The following is a 13,261-nucleotide window of genomic DNA, read 5'->3' as shown; positions in this document are numbered from 1 at the left end:
CCTTTCTTTTCTGTAGATACATCTTTATCTACAGTAAGTTTGCTATCTGTTATAATACACTGGACTCTTAAGTATGTTGCATTCTAAAATAAATGACTTGTTTCTCTCTAATTTATCCTGTGACCTCTGGTTCAGCTGTGCTGTGATTTAAATACACGGATACATTGCCAAACAGGGAGGCAGCTGCGTGTTTTGCAACAATACTGCAATATGCTGATATTAACATTTCCAGCTTTAATTGGATTTAACCCTAAATTTGGGAATTCATTTTGTGGGGATAATTACTGGATTAAGTTGGATTTAATCCTGAAATTAGATGGTTTATATCGCAACATATCCTCCAGCTTTAGTGAAAATGGGACTTTTTAAAAAAAAAACTATATAGAGGAAAGTCCCATTTACCAGGACCAGTAAATGAGCACGGTTAGGGAAAACACACTTAAGATTGTGATACTACACCATAAGTTCAATCACTTTTCAGACCTCTGGAAAGTTCGCGCCCCCAAACAATGAGAAGCAGCAGTTCTTGGCTGCTGATCGGAGCGCATGCGCAGAGAGGTCGAGCAGCTTGGAAAGGGGGAGGGGCGGAACGGTGTCACAGATCCGGGCATTTAACTCGACACCGGAACCAAACGGGGCGGAACGTTTTCTGTAGTTCCCTCGTTCAAGGGAACGTTGCGGGGGAGAACGACTGGGCCATCGTGCGCTACCTGACGCACAAGAAGCAGCCCGGCACCACCGAGCACACTAAGCGGGCCATGTGTTCCGGGACGGGGTGCTCTTCTACCAGCGGCGTCGCAGGGACAGCGGCCGCCTGGACGAGCTGGAGGTGGTGGTGGACGAGCGGAGGCGCTGGGAGATCTTCCGGCGGTGTCACATCAGCCAGAGCGGCCTGCACTACTCGAGGGAGATCACCAGCAGCAATGTCAGCAGCGGCTACTGGTGGAGAGGTGACTGGGCTGGAAGACGGGGGAGTAATAAATAATACTGGGCTGGAGACGGGGGAGTAACACATAGTACTGGGCTGGAGACGGGGGAGTAACACATAGTACTGGGCTGGAGACGGGGGAGTAACACATGGTACTGGGCTGGAGACGGGGGAGTAACACATGGTACTGGGCTGGAGACGGGGGAGTAACACATGGTACTGGGCTGGAGACGGGGGAGTAACACATGGTACTGGGCTGGAGACGGGGGAGTAACACATGGTACTGGGCTGGAGACGGGGGAGTAACACATGGTACTGGGCTGGAGACGGGGGAGTAACACATGGTACTGGGCTGGAGACGGGGGAGTAACACATGGTACTGGGCTGGAGACGGGGGAGTAACACATGGTACTGGGCTGGAGACGGGGGAGTAACACATGGTACTGGGCTGGAGACGGGGGAGTAACACATGGTACTGGGCTGGAGACGGGGGAGTAACACATGGTACTGGGCTGGAGACGGGGGAGTAACACATGGTACTGGGCTGGAGACGGGGGAGTAACACATGGTACTGGGCTGGAGACGGGGGAGTAACACATGGTACTGGGCTGGAGACGGGGGAGTAACACATGGTACTGGGCTGGAGACGGGGGAGTAACACATGGTACTGGGCTGGAGACGGGGGAGTAACACATGGTACTGGGCTGGAGACGGGGGAGTAACACATGGTACTGGGCTGGAGACGGGGGAGTAACACATGGTACTGGGCTGGAGACGGGGGAGTAACACATGGTACTGGGCTGGAGACGGGGGAGTAACACATGGTACTGGGCTGGAGACGGGGGAGTAACACATGGTACTGGGCTGGAGACGGGGGAGTAACACATGGTACTGGGCTGGAGACGGGGGAGTAACACATGGTACTGGGCTGGAGACGGGGGAGTAACACATGGTACTGGGCTGGAGACGGGGGAGTAACACATGGTACTGGGCTGGAGACGGGGGAGTAACACATGGTACTGGGCTGGAGACGGGGGAGTAACACATGGTACTGGGCTGGAGACGGGGGAGTAACACATGGTACTGGGCTGGAGACGGGGGAGTAACACATGGTACTGGGCTGGAGACGGGGGAGTAACACATGGTACTGGGCTGGAGACGGGGGAGTAACACATGGTACTGGGCTGGAGACGGGGGAGTAACACATGGTACTGGGCTGGAGACGGGGGAGTAACACATGGTACTGGGCTGGAGACGGGGGAGTAACACATGGTACTGGGCTGGAGACGGGGGAGTAACACATGGTACTGGGCTGGAGACGGGGGAGTAACACATGGTACTGGGCTGGAGACGGGGGAGTAACACATACTAATATTTCATGGTATAAATCAATTTTAGGAATATTTAGTTTTGCTATCTAAGATAGTGATTTAGAATCTCATGATGGTAATAGTGTGTGAATTTGAACACTCTGTTTATTCAACATTTACTATTGACCTTGTTTCTTCCTGCTCCATCAGGAATAGAACATCGGAACAGGAGTAGGCCATTCAGCCCCTCGTGCCTGCTCTGCCATTTGATAAGATCATGGCTGATCTGTGATCTAACTCCATCTACCTGCCTTTGGCCCATATCCCTTAATAGCTTTTGGTTGCCAAAAAGCTATCTATCTCAGATTTAAATTTAGCAATTGAGCTAGTATCAATTGCCGTTTGCGGAAGAGAGTTCCAAACTTCTACCACCCTTTGTGTGTAGAAATGTTTTCGAATCTCGCTCCTGAAAGGTCTGGCTCTAATTTTTAGACTGGGCCCCCGACTCCTAAAATCCCCAACCAGCGGAAATAGTTTCTCTCTATCCACCCTATCTGTTCCCCTTAATATCTTATAAACTTCGATCAGATCACCCCTTAACCTTCTAAACTCTACAGAATACAACCCCCAATTTGTGTAATCTCTCCTTGTAACTTAACCCTTGAAGTCCGGGTATCATTCTAGTAAACCTACGCTGCACTCCCTCCAAGGCCAATATGTCCTTCCGAAGGTGCGGTGCCCAGAACTGCTCACAGTACTCCAAGTGCGGTCTAACCAGGGTTTTGTATAGCTGCAGCATAACTTCTGCCCCCTTGTACTCTAGTCCTCTAGATATAAAGGCCAGCATTCCATTTGCCTTCTTGATTATTTTCTGCACCTGTTCATGACACTTCAATGATCTATGTACCTGAACCCCTAAGTCCCTTTGGACGTCCACTGTTTTTAACTTTTTTTACCATTTAGAAAGTACCCTGTTCTATCCTTTTTTGATCCAAAGTGGATGACCTCACATTTGTCTACATTGAATTCCATTTGCCACAGTTTTGCCCATTCACCTAATCTATCAATATCGCTTTGTAATTTTATGTTTTCATCTACACTGCTTACAATGCCACCAATCTTTGTGTCATCGGCAAACTTAGATATGAGACTTTCTATGCCTTCATCTAAGTCGTTGTGAATAGAGAAATATATAAGAGAGTATATCAGTGCATGTGAGAAATGTTTGGAAAGCTCGGCGAAAATAAAATGCAGTACAGCCCAAGTGGATCACATGATATACCAAAAAGACAAATGGGGAAATGACTATCTTGAGATTTTGGTGTGTAAGACATGAGTTATTTAATGGAAGTTTTCCCTTGCTTACTGAACCACTTAACTCAATATTTGTTAATGTTTTTCTGATTGCTGCCATTGATCAATTATTTACTGGAATGTTAATCTTCATCGACTCTGCTTGTAAATTACATGGTAATAAAGCAGCTGGAACTTCCAGTAGTCCCATTACACTGATTCAGCTGTCAATTTCAGGTCAGTTTCCAGCATCAAGAATTAATTAACTGGTGATGCCTATGTCATTAGGCTAATTTCAGAGGGAGCACATCAGTAAATTACTTCAGGTTATTTTGGTAGCTACAGATGTGGAGTATGGATATTGTAAGGAGGTGTCCAAGGTTAAATCTCAATCTTGATCAGCAGGCCTGAACAGGAAAGACCACTCATTAGTCAATTGAGGTTAAAGTTACAGAGTCCATTGGGATCTGAGACCAATCATCCCGTTTTGACCAAGAAGAATGCATTAGTAGGATATGAGGGCTAACTTGGATGGGTGAGGTTAGCAGAGAAAAGGTAAATTATTCTGGACAAAAAGTCGTAATAATAAAATAGGGTGATTTAGTAACAAAGTCTTAAGGGAAACAGTGTTCAAGGTCATGCTGAAAACTGAAATGGTTGAACATTTGACACCAAGCTTTAAGGTCATAGGGTTCCATGTCACTTCAACTCAAATAATTTACTGTGCATTGTATGTAGGGAGAAAAAAAACTTGTGTAGTTATCATCCTCAAAGTGGTATTAGCTCTACATATGCCTGCATTCCATGTTCCTGTTTAATTTTTTTCTTTTTTTCCCCTGCTCCTCCCCTCATTAGGTGGATAGTGCTAGGATTGTGAGACAACTCTCCAGTATATATAGCAAACAACTGTTGGATGAATTGAATAGTCAGCAGAAAAGCAATCAGCCTGCCTGCTTATCAAGGGGGAAGAGTACAGAGCCCACAAATCTGTGCTGGCTGCCAGCAGCAAGTACTTCCAGGACTTATTCACTGAGAAAGGAGTCACCTCCAGTCAGGAAGCAGCGGTGGAGCTGGCAGGTGAACCCAGTAGGGAAAATCAAATGCTATAGTAACTACATTACCAAACTTATTTCCCAGAATTCTACTCCAATTTTTTTCCCTTGCTTGTCACCCCCATCCCTTTCCCCACTCCTACAATTAGAGCCTCTATTTGTCTTTTTTCCCTCTTTCAGGAAGGACAGTTTGATTTTGGTGTCCTTTAGTTATCAGTATGTTTCATCCATTGACCAGGCAAAAACAAACTTAGCCATTGAAGGCAGTGGCTTTATTTCTAGAACTAAGAGCATATCTTTTTATATTTGTTATTGAAATGTTTTGTTATAGATGAGATTTGTCGGCAGAAAATTCAACTGATGTAGTGTTTCTGTAATGAAATACTTCACATAGCACATCTGAATATATTAAATCTGATTTTAGGGATTAAATAGTTGTGTTTTGCCTTGATTTAGAAAAGTTGCCTAATTGGAGTATGCAGAGTTGATTTGGTACAATGGAATTTTATGTTTGGATCAAGATTTTTATATAAACTGATTTTAAAAAATGCAATTTCATGTAGAATATTCTTATTGGTGCTTTGTTTTACTTTAGGTTACAGCAAAAGAAGCTTGCTACCTTTTAGAGTTTGCCTACACCTCTTATCTTTGATCGTGAATTTTTAGAAGAGGTAGGCACAGTTGCGAAGCATCTTGTAATGGAAGAAGCTGTGACTATCTATGCAAACATTCAAAAGTTCACAGAGGTTCGCTGTTCTGCTGTAAAACCGAGAGAAGCTGATAAACTGAATATGTCTCATCAACTCAGTGATCTGACTGAACCCAGTGTAATATCTGCAGCAGGAAATAGTCCAACAGTCTTCCCAACCACTGGGGATGAGAATCCAACTGATCTTGTAAATGAAGCTCCTCAGACAGCCAAAGTGAAATGTCCACCTGATGAAAAATTGCTGAGTGATCAACAGGACTTGAGTTAAACAGACACTGTTCTTGCCCATAATTCTAAATCTTTGCTTAAAGTAACAGAGGAGCAGCATTCTGTACAGCCGAGCCCAAGGATGCCAACCAGGCTGAAAGGCAAGGAGATGATTTTGCAGCAAGTGACAGGTCACCGACAAAACTTTAAAAAGAAACATCCGAGTGAAAAGTCTGGAACGCAAAGTAAATAGGTGAGACAGGATAATTAAATCTGCTGAAGAGGTAAAGTTTGCATTCTCTGAGTTGTCCTTGAGATGCTGTTTTACACAACACAGTAAATATCTAGACACCCACCTTTGCAGTTATTTGATGTATCCTCAAATCAACAGCAAACCATTCTTTAAAATCAACAAGGATGATTTTGTGTTGTCACTAAAGTGAAGAGAATTATTTTCCCAAGTTATACTAGTAAACTTAATCAAAATTTTGCAGCATTGTTCAAAATGGCTGTCCTCTGCACAAAATGATGGTAAAACTCCCATGTATCTGGCAGTTATTCCAACTTTTGCACTCAGTCATGTCCATGTTGGCTTGGAATATGGATCCATTTATGAATTAGCGTAGCGTGCACCAGTTCAAATTCTCATTCGCAGGGGTCAACTCAGTGTCTGAGATGCTGTTTTGAAAACTGCAATATACTGTCTAAGTAGCTAGCCTGTTGATGGAAGCATTTATTTGGATATTTTCTGTGGTGTTTCTGCACTTTTTTCAATTCTTTCATAATCACATTTAATTTCAATAAAATAAACATTTGATCCAGAAAGTGCTACTACAGTCCTTGCATGTGGTTAACCTTCCATTGTGTAGAAATATTTGGAGTACAGTACTTAAAACTAGTGTTCTGAGAAGCCATTACCACAGCTTTAGCTTTTGTGAGCTAAGTACCTATGCTGTAACAAGGGTGAAGAGTGTATGTTATCCATGAATTTGTGAATGGGGTAACTGTTTTTAACCATTCTTTCAAAAACTCATGATTTGAAAATCTTATTTCAGGCAGCAGGAAAACTCCTGAAAGCAGAGATTGTTGAAATTGCAGGTCCAGAGTCAGGACAAGGAGCAACACATGTCTGTGCTGAATGTGGTAAACAGTTTCAAAAACGGACTGCACTGCTGCTTCATATGAAGGCACACAAAAGAGGAACACCATTGAAGTGCAAGGTAAGGTGGGCATAGGCATTTTCTGTCTGATTTGCTTCTGCAAAATAGGTTTAATACTGCTTTTACAACAAGGTATTTGACCTATATCATTGTGAATAACTTAGTGTTCCCCTTACAACAAAGAACCAAACAAAAATAGTTTTATGTTGGTGACGCACATGTAATATTTCAAAACCAGCGATTTTTTTTTGAACTATTCAGTGTGCACGCACGCGCATGTTTGCACATTAGTTTTCTAGCAGTGATAAGGATCAGAAACCTGCATTTTCTTCTTTCATTCTTCCCTCCCTCACTGGAGATTGGACCTGATGGCATTTTCCATGTTTTTAAACACTCTCTTGTATTCAGATAAGCTTCAACAACCCATAATATTACAAGGGATAATCCAATATGAGTGATTTCAAAATTATTATAAGTGGTCAAGATGAAGGATTTTTGTGACTGCTGAAATATGGGCATATGTAACCTCCAGTTATTGCTTTGATAGCAGTTGTGTAACATATCTTCTTTTCTTGCCAAGATGCAGCAATATATTGAGATCAAGTAATTTATGCTCCATGCAGTAGTAAGATGCTGGTTTTATTTCCCTCTCCCAACACATGCTGCAAAATGGCCAGACACTTCCAAACAGAGCGAGAGTCTTCCTCTGCTCTTGTGCAACTCTTCTAAATTTGCAGATGCCTGTGTACTGATCAGCCACAGTTAACGTGGTCTGAGGAGAGCAATGGAGAAAAATGGCTTGCCCACAAATAAAACAACACAACTATATGCTTTAGTTTTGCATATTGGAACTGTTGCTAATACAGTATAGTGACTCTGCCAAATACAGTGTCATTATTTTGGTTTTAAACAGAGTAGTATTTTAACTTGAGGAATATATTCTCCAATTATTTTAATGTAAAATAGAGAAACAAAAATGTTTTGTGGCTAATTTTTGAACATCTCACATTGGTAAAAATATTGTGCATGTTTTTGATGTCCTCAGCTGTGTGGAAAGTCTTTTGTTTGTTGGTGAAGTCTCAAACTTCACTTAAAATTCCACACTGGCAAGAAGGATCACATACGTGGGATATGCGGAAGGCCTTATTGACCATGCACTGTCCAGAATCTCACGAGTGTCCATTCAGGTTAGTGACCATGGGATCTGTGTGTATATGTTAAGTATATTGAACTGCACCTTATATTGGAAATGTTCTTGTTGAGTGTGTGTGTATATGCAGATCATTGTTTTGTTTCTTTTCAATTAAAAAGGTTAATTTACAGAATTAACTCAATCTGTGATTTCAGAGCAAATTTTAAAAAAAACTATGTAGAGTTTAATTTAATCTGATATAGTCTAAAACTGTTTAACAACTGTAAATTCTTAAATCAGAAAATAATATTGACTGAGCACTGCTTACTGGTTTAAATAAAAACCTTGGGGTGGAGGGGAGAATAAGGTTCAACTTTTAGGCCTTAATGTTAGAATTTCTTTCCTATAGGACATTACTGTTGGAACATTCTGCTTTTTAAACTAACAATATATTTTGGAATGTGATAATGGTACCTTATTCTGTCTTGGTAATGTGTGAAATGCTTGAGGTGAGGAATATTCTATTTTTTCAACTTCACAGCTGATCCAAAGCACCTGTGCTCTATTTGTGGAAAGTGCTTATGCTCCAACTCAGGATTCCAGAAACACATGAAAAGACACCAGTCTCCTCACATCATTCCTCATAAAATGTGTGCGTATTCGTATTCTCGTTTTGCACAGACTTATCAGATAATGCTTGTAGGTTTTTAACACAAGTCATTGGGCCGGTGCCATTACAGATGTAGGTCACAACTGAAACTTTGGCTTTGTGAGAAGCTGCAATGGCTACTAATGAATTTACTAGCCCAGAGACTGCAGGTAAGGGAGCTGCCATTGCGCAATGCACGAGGTAAGTGGTGTGCTGCTGGTGTTTTTATAAAGCTGCTCCTAAAGGTGTAGTGATCACGATAGATTCAGATGACTAACATCCTTTGGCTCATTTGCTTTAATCCTTCCAGCAACCCCACCATCTTCATTCTAGCATCTAGCTGTTTCATAAATGAGTCCAATGCCTTGGCCCAAACCATCCTTTCTGCCAAACCATTCCAGCTGTTGAACTTCACAACATCTTGAACTCATTGTAGTAGTTCTGAATGAGGCCACTTGCCATTTTCTCCCATTGCTCCTGATGGCTGGGTATGATTCCATAAACAGTAGGTATCTTACCTCATTCTTCATATGGGTGCCTCAACAGTGAGTGTTGTGATGCCTGCCCATATTCAACTATGGGCAGGCATCACAAGGAATCTCTGTTCTGCCCTTACCTGATGGACAGAGAGATGTATGTTCCAACAGAAGTCATTGATTAATAATTAGGAGGGTGAAAAGTATGCACAGTCCTGATGATGGCGTGATTAACTATCTGTATTGTGTTTGGAGAAACCATAATTCTACATCTATTAACTTTTAGAAAACAAGATTCAGAAAGGGTTAGCACTTGTAGTGTGGCAACCCAGTCAAAATGTCAATGTACCTGATGGAGTATGTTTTTTTTTTTTTCTTTTTCACCCTCCCCCTTGCAAAAGCAGATGTGACCAGAGTTTTTATGATAGGCGAGACGTAGAGCAGCACAAGTCTGTCAAACATCGTGGAATCAAACCATTTCACTGCTAGGTCTGTGGTAAAAGTTACAACTGGAAGAAGGATTATCAGGCACATATTGTATCGCACTCAATAATTGACCTTTTACAGGTGCAGTAGTTATGTCTCTCAGAACTTGCACTTAAATTGATTAACATTTTAAATGTATGAGAACCACAACTCAGTGTACTGATCAGACAATTTGAGTAGCAACACTTGCACAGGGATTTTCATTCCCATGGTGCTGGAGTATTCTGTTAGTTTTCATGTAAGTCTTAATGCAGAGTCAAAACGACTTTTTTTTGTGTGAACATATTGGTGATAACATTTTTGAAATCATTGTTCATCTGGTATAGTAGAATACAGTGGAATTATGGTAGAGCAAATATCTCATACATTCTCATTTTGGTGTAGTCCTGGTACCTAGCAATAAATTACACTGAATTTTACTTCAATATGTTGAAGTAGTTTTGGCCCGGTACCACTTTCCTGGTTTCTTCAGTGTCAGTCTTCTCTCTGACTGCCTGCATTTACTACAGTACAGTATCTATATCTGGCCAAACACTAATAATATGGTACTCCACAGCCAGTCTGCTAGTTCCTTTTTTCCGAGTCCTGGACAGCATTGATACTGAGAGTCAGAATAGTTGGTACTGTTGCTATTTTGCTGATTTTGTCTGTTTGAATTTGGTGGATGGAGCAGCATAAGGAACCTCCCTTTTCAGCACTAATCCCATATTGGTGGATCAGGGATTGAAATGGAAGTGGTTTGGTGCATTTAAAGTTTGTGACTGGATGGAGGATCTGTTCTTGTGGACTTGGCTGTAAATGATCACATCCTAATTTACTACTTCAATTTTCGCTTTCAAAGGTGTAATATATGCGGTAAAGAATTCTTTGAGCATGTACCGTGGAGGCAACATACAAGGAGAGCAAAGCATGAGAAAAGGGGGTGAACTCCGTTCGATTATAGAATATGTCTGAGCAGTGTGGGGGAAAAATTCAGGGACCGAAGAGATTTGGACAGAGATATGATCAAACATACAGGTAATGGAATTTAACCAAGTTGAAAGATATGGGGCACGATATTAACATTGAAAAACGGGTGGGTATTCAAAATCGCAACCATTTCAGACCTGCCTCCAAGCTGCACGTTTCCAGTTTTCACCGGGGCGGGATGAGGGGCAGGCAACTAACCCGCTCCCAAGAGGCGGATTGGTGACTAAAACCTCTCCAGGATGCTGCAGGCCTCCATTTTTAAAGATTTTACTATTTCAACCTCTGGGAGCTGGGATCCCCGGGCCTTATCCTTCACACCACGTGAGAGGAGGTAAGAAGGCCCGAAACTGCAGGCAAGTGCCTTTCTGGCACAGCTTGTGGGCCCAGAGGAGCAGGTGTGCTTCCCCCTGGCCCAACAAGCCTACCTGCAGGTTTCCCGTCCGCAATTTGAGGCCCCCTTCCCGGTTCGAGGTCAAAATCATGCCCATGGTTGTCTTCTCAGCACATCTCGTAAGTGCATTGGATTTTGGTTGGTTTGGAATCAGAAGTTGAAAATTCCTCAGCTGTATTAATATGCAAACCTAATATTGATTTACAAGGACAATTTGGGGAGGGAAATGAGGTCAGAAAGGGAAGAACGAATACAAATGATGTGTTTATTATTTTATCTCAGGAGAAAAACCTTTTGCTTGTGAGTATTATGGAGTCAAGGTAGCTGACCAGCGCACCCCGAAACAGCACAAGAACTCATACAGCAGAAAAGCCATACACCTGCCCCAGCTGTCAGGAATGCTTTATTGATCCTCGCCAGCACCGAAAACACATGAGGAACCATAGAGCAGCACTTAAAAGAATTATGCCAGATGATTGGAATCCCAGAATTTCTAAGAAACTACAGGATCAGATTGTAGAGCAGAACAGAGAAGAGAACAGCACAATTTATGACTATCAGTATACCTGATACAACCTCTGGAATTCATCAGCTCGTTCAGGTGGTTGAAGGCCTGTCTAATGAGATGGAGTTCATGAGTGAGATGCATGTGGTACAGCAGGACTCTGAGGTCTTGCCGGAAATGGGGTCTTCTGTGCTACAAACAAAGAACATTCAAAATGGAATAGAAGGCACAACAGAAGACTTTCAAGGACTAACTACTGTAGTGCACACTGATAATGACGTTCAGATACTTCCTGCAGGCCTACAGATAATTTAAAAACTCTCTGAGCGGCGTGAAGAGTTTGCATTGGATGAAGGGGTGCAACATGTTGTTCCGGTTTCAGGGTATTTGCATAGATCTTTGGTTATTCAGAGCTTGGCTGCTCAGAATCGTGAGGCAGCGGAAACAGGAGGAACAGTGATAGAAATTCACACAATCACTAAAGGTGGATAGAGTCGTTCACAGATCCAACATATAGCACAAATAGAAGATTATGCCCTATCTTCAGTGGGCTTGAAGATTCATCAATGTAATGGTATTTCAGTGCCTGAAGTAGGAGCAGAAGAAAAAGCTTTAGGTAATGAGTCACTGTTTCAAGGAGAACTCCACCATCTGAAGAACAGGCAATGAGTAGGGTGGTGATAGAAGTTAACACTAATGTGCATGTTGCAACAGTCACCACAGAGCTCCAATTCAAGGGTCATTGAACAAATTTTGGTTAGGAAAGATGGCCCAATGGCAGTCTGCCTGAGCAGGAAAAACTAAGCCCAGTCTGGAACAGATTCTATTAAATTCTGAAATGTTTTGTGCGTAACATTCTCCTGTAACAGAAATAAGAAAAATAATCTGTTTAAAAACAAAACTCACAAATTGCTGGGAGGGTTTGAAACTTGCCAGTATTTCCATTTTATCGAATTGATATTTGGATGCTATCATTGAAAAAGAAAAATACAAGTTGGTGACTGGAATGTTACTGGTAAAAAGTATTCTCCGTCGAGGGACAGACAGTAAATGTATGCAGTCATATAGCTAAGAATGTACGCAAACTGCATGGTGTCTTGATGCTACAGCTCATTAACACGCTGCAGTTTCATTTAGTGAGTTCCGAGCCTTAACCATGATGCAAAGGGTAACATCAAGCTCTCTCCCTTTGGAAGAGGAGAAAAGGCAGGGCTATGACCCCGCTCACTTCAAAACATTATGTTCACACACTACCTAGCAGGAAAGTCAAGAGTAACATTGCCTGTCACTTGGGAGCAGGTTGTCTGCTTGCTATCTTAGCTATAGAATAGCACATGTGGGAGATGTGTGTGTAAGAACTGAAAAAATAGTGACTAAACATGAAGGCAATCTACCAAACTTGTAAAGATGTCAAGACAGGTGTCTAATAATAATTGCTTTCTATTGTGCATTATATTAATGTCGCAGAATGAAATCCTGGAATTCGTTACCTAACACTATCATGGAAACAACTTTAGCATAAGGAATGCATCGGTTCAAGATGGCCACCATCTTGTCAGCATATCTAGGGATGGGCAATAAAATTGGCTTTATCAACATTGCTCACATCCTGAGAATTTTTTTTAAAAAGTGGTTGGTCATTGCAATTCCTGTGTTGTTTTGGATAACTTGTTTATACTTTTGATCTAGAAAAGCATCCTTCTCCAGTTTACACTAAATTAGTAGCAAAGCAAAGAATTTTTGAAATGGATTGCTATGTACAGGTACTTGTGTTGGAGATTCTTCTAATAAGGTATAGATCAATTTTGTGTACGGTCTGCAAAACTGTATACTAAGTTTAAAAACACCAACACTGCCATTCTGAATATAGTAAACAATTTTACAACACCAAGTTATAGTCCAGCAATTTTATTTTAAATTCACAAGCTTTCGGAGATTTTCTCCTTCCTCAGGCAAATGTTTCTGAATATACTTAGTTGAGGCAACAAATATCT

General features: G+C 41.9%; 1 long non-coding RNA gene across 3 annotated transcripts; it reads left to right on the top strand.

Moving 5' to 3' along the window:
- The first annotated feature begins 641 nt into the window (after positions 1-641).
- LOC137344945 (uncharacterized) lies at positions 642-12,868 on the top strand. 3 transcript variants are annotated; one of them, XR_010968508.1, is made up of 9 exons: positions 642-950; positions 4,387-4,608; positions 5,179-5,752; positions 6,555-6,719; positions 7,705-7,846; positions 8,333-8,443; positions 9,321-9,483; positions 10,244-10,419; positions 11,045-12,868. It is a non-coding gene; the product is annotated as an uncharacterized lncRNA (long non-coding RNA). The 3 variants fall into 3 exon arrangements; XR_010968507.1 differs by lacking the exon at positions 9,321-9,483; XR_010968509.1 differs by lacking the exons at positions 4,387-4,608; positions 9,321-9,483.
- Positions 12,869-13,261: the final 393 nt, after the last annotated feature.

The sequence above is a fragment of the Heptranchias perlo genome, chromosome 28 (assembly GCF_035084215.1).
Source record: "Heptranchias perlo isolate sHepPer1 chromosome 28, sHepPer1.hap1, whole genome shotgun sequence".
NCBI classification, from domain to species: domain Eukaryota; kingdom Metazoa; phylum Chordata; class Chondrichthyes; order Hexanchiformes; family Hexanchidae; genus Heptranchias; species Heptranchias perlo.
Note: the sequence above shows the minus strand (reverse complement) of the source record. Positions and strands in the feature narration are given on the sequence as shown.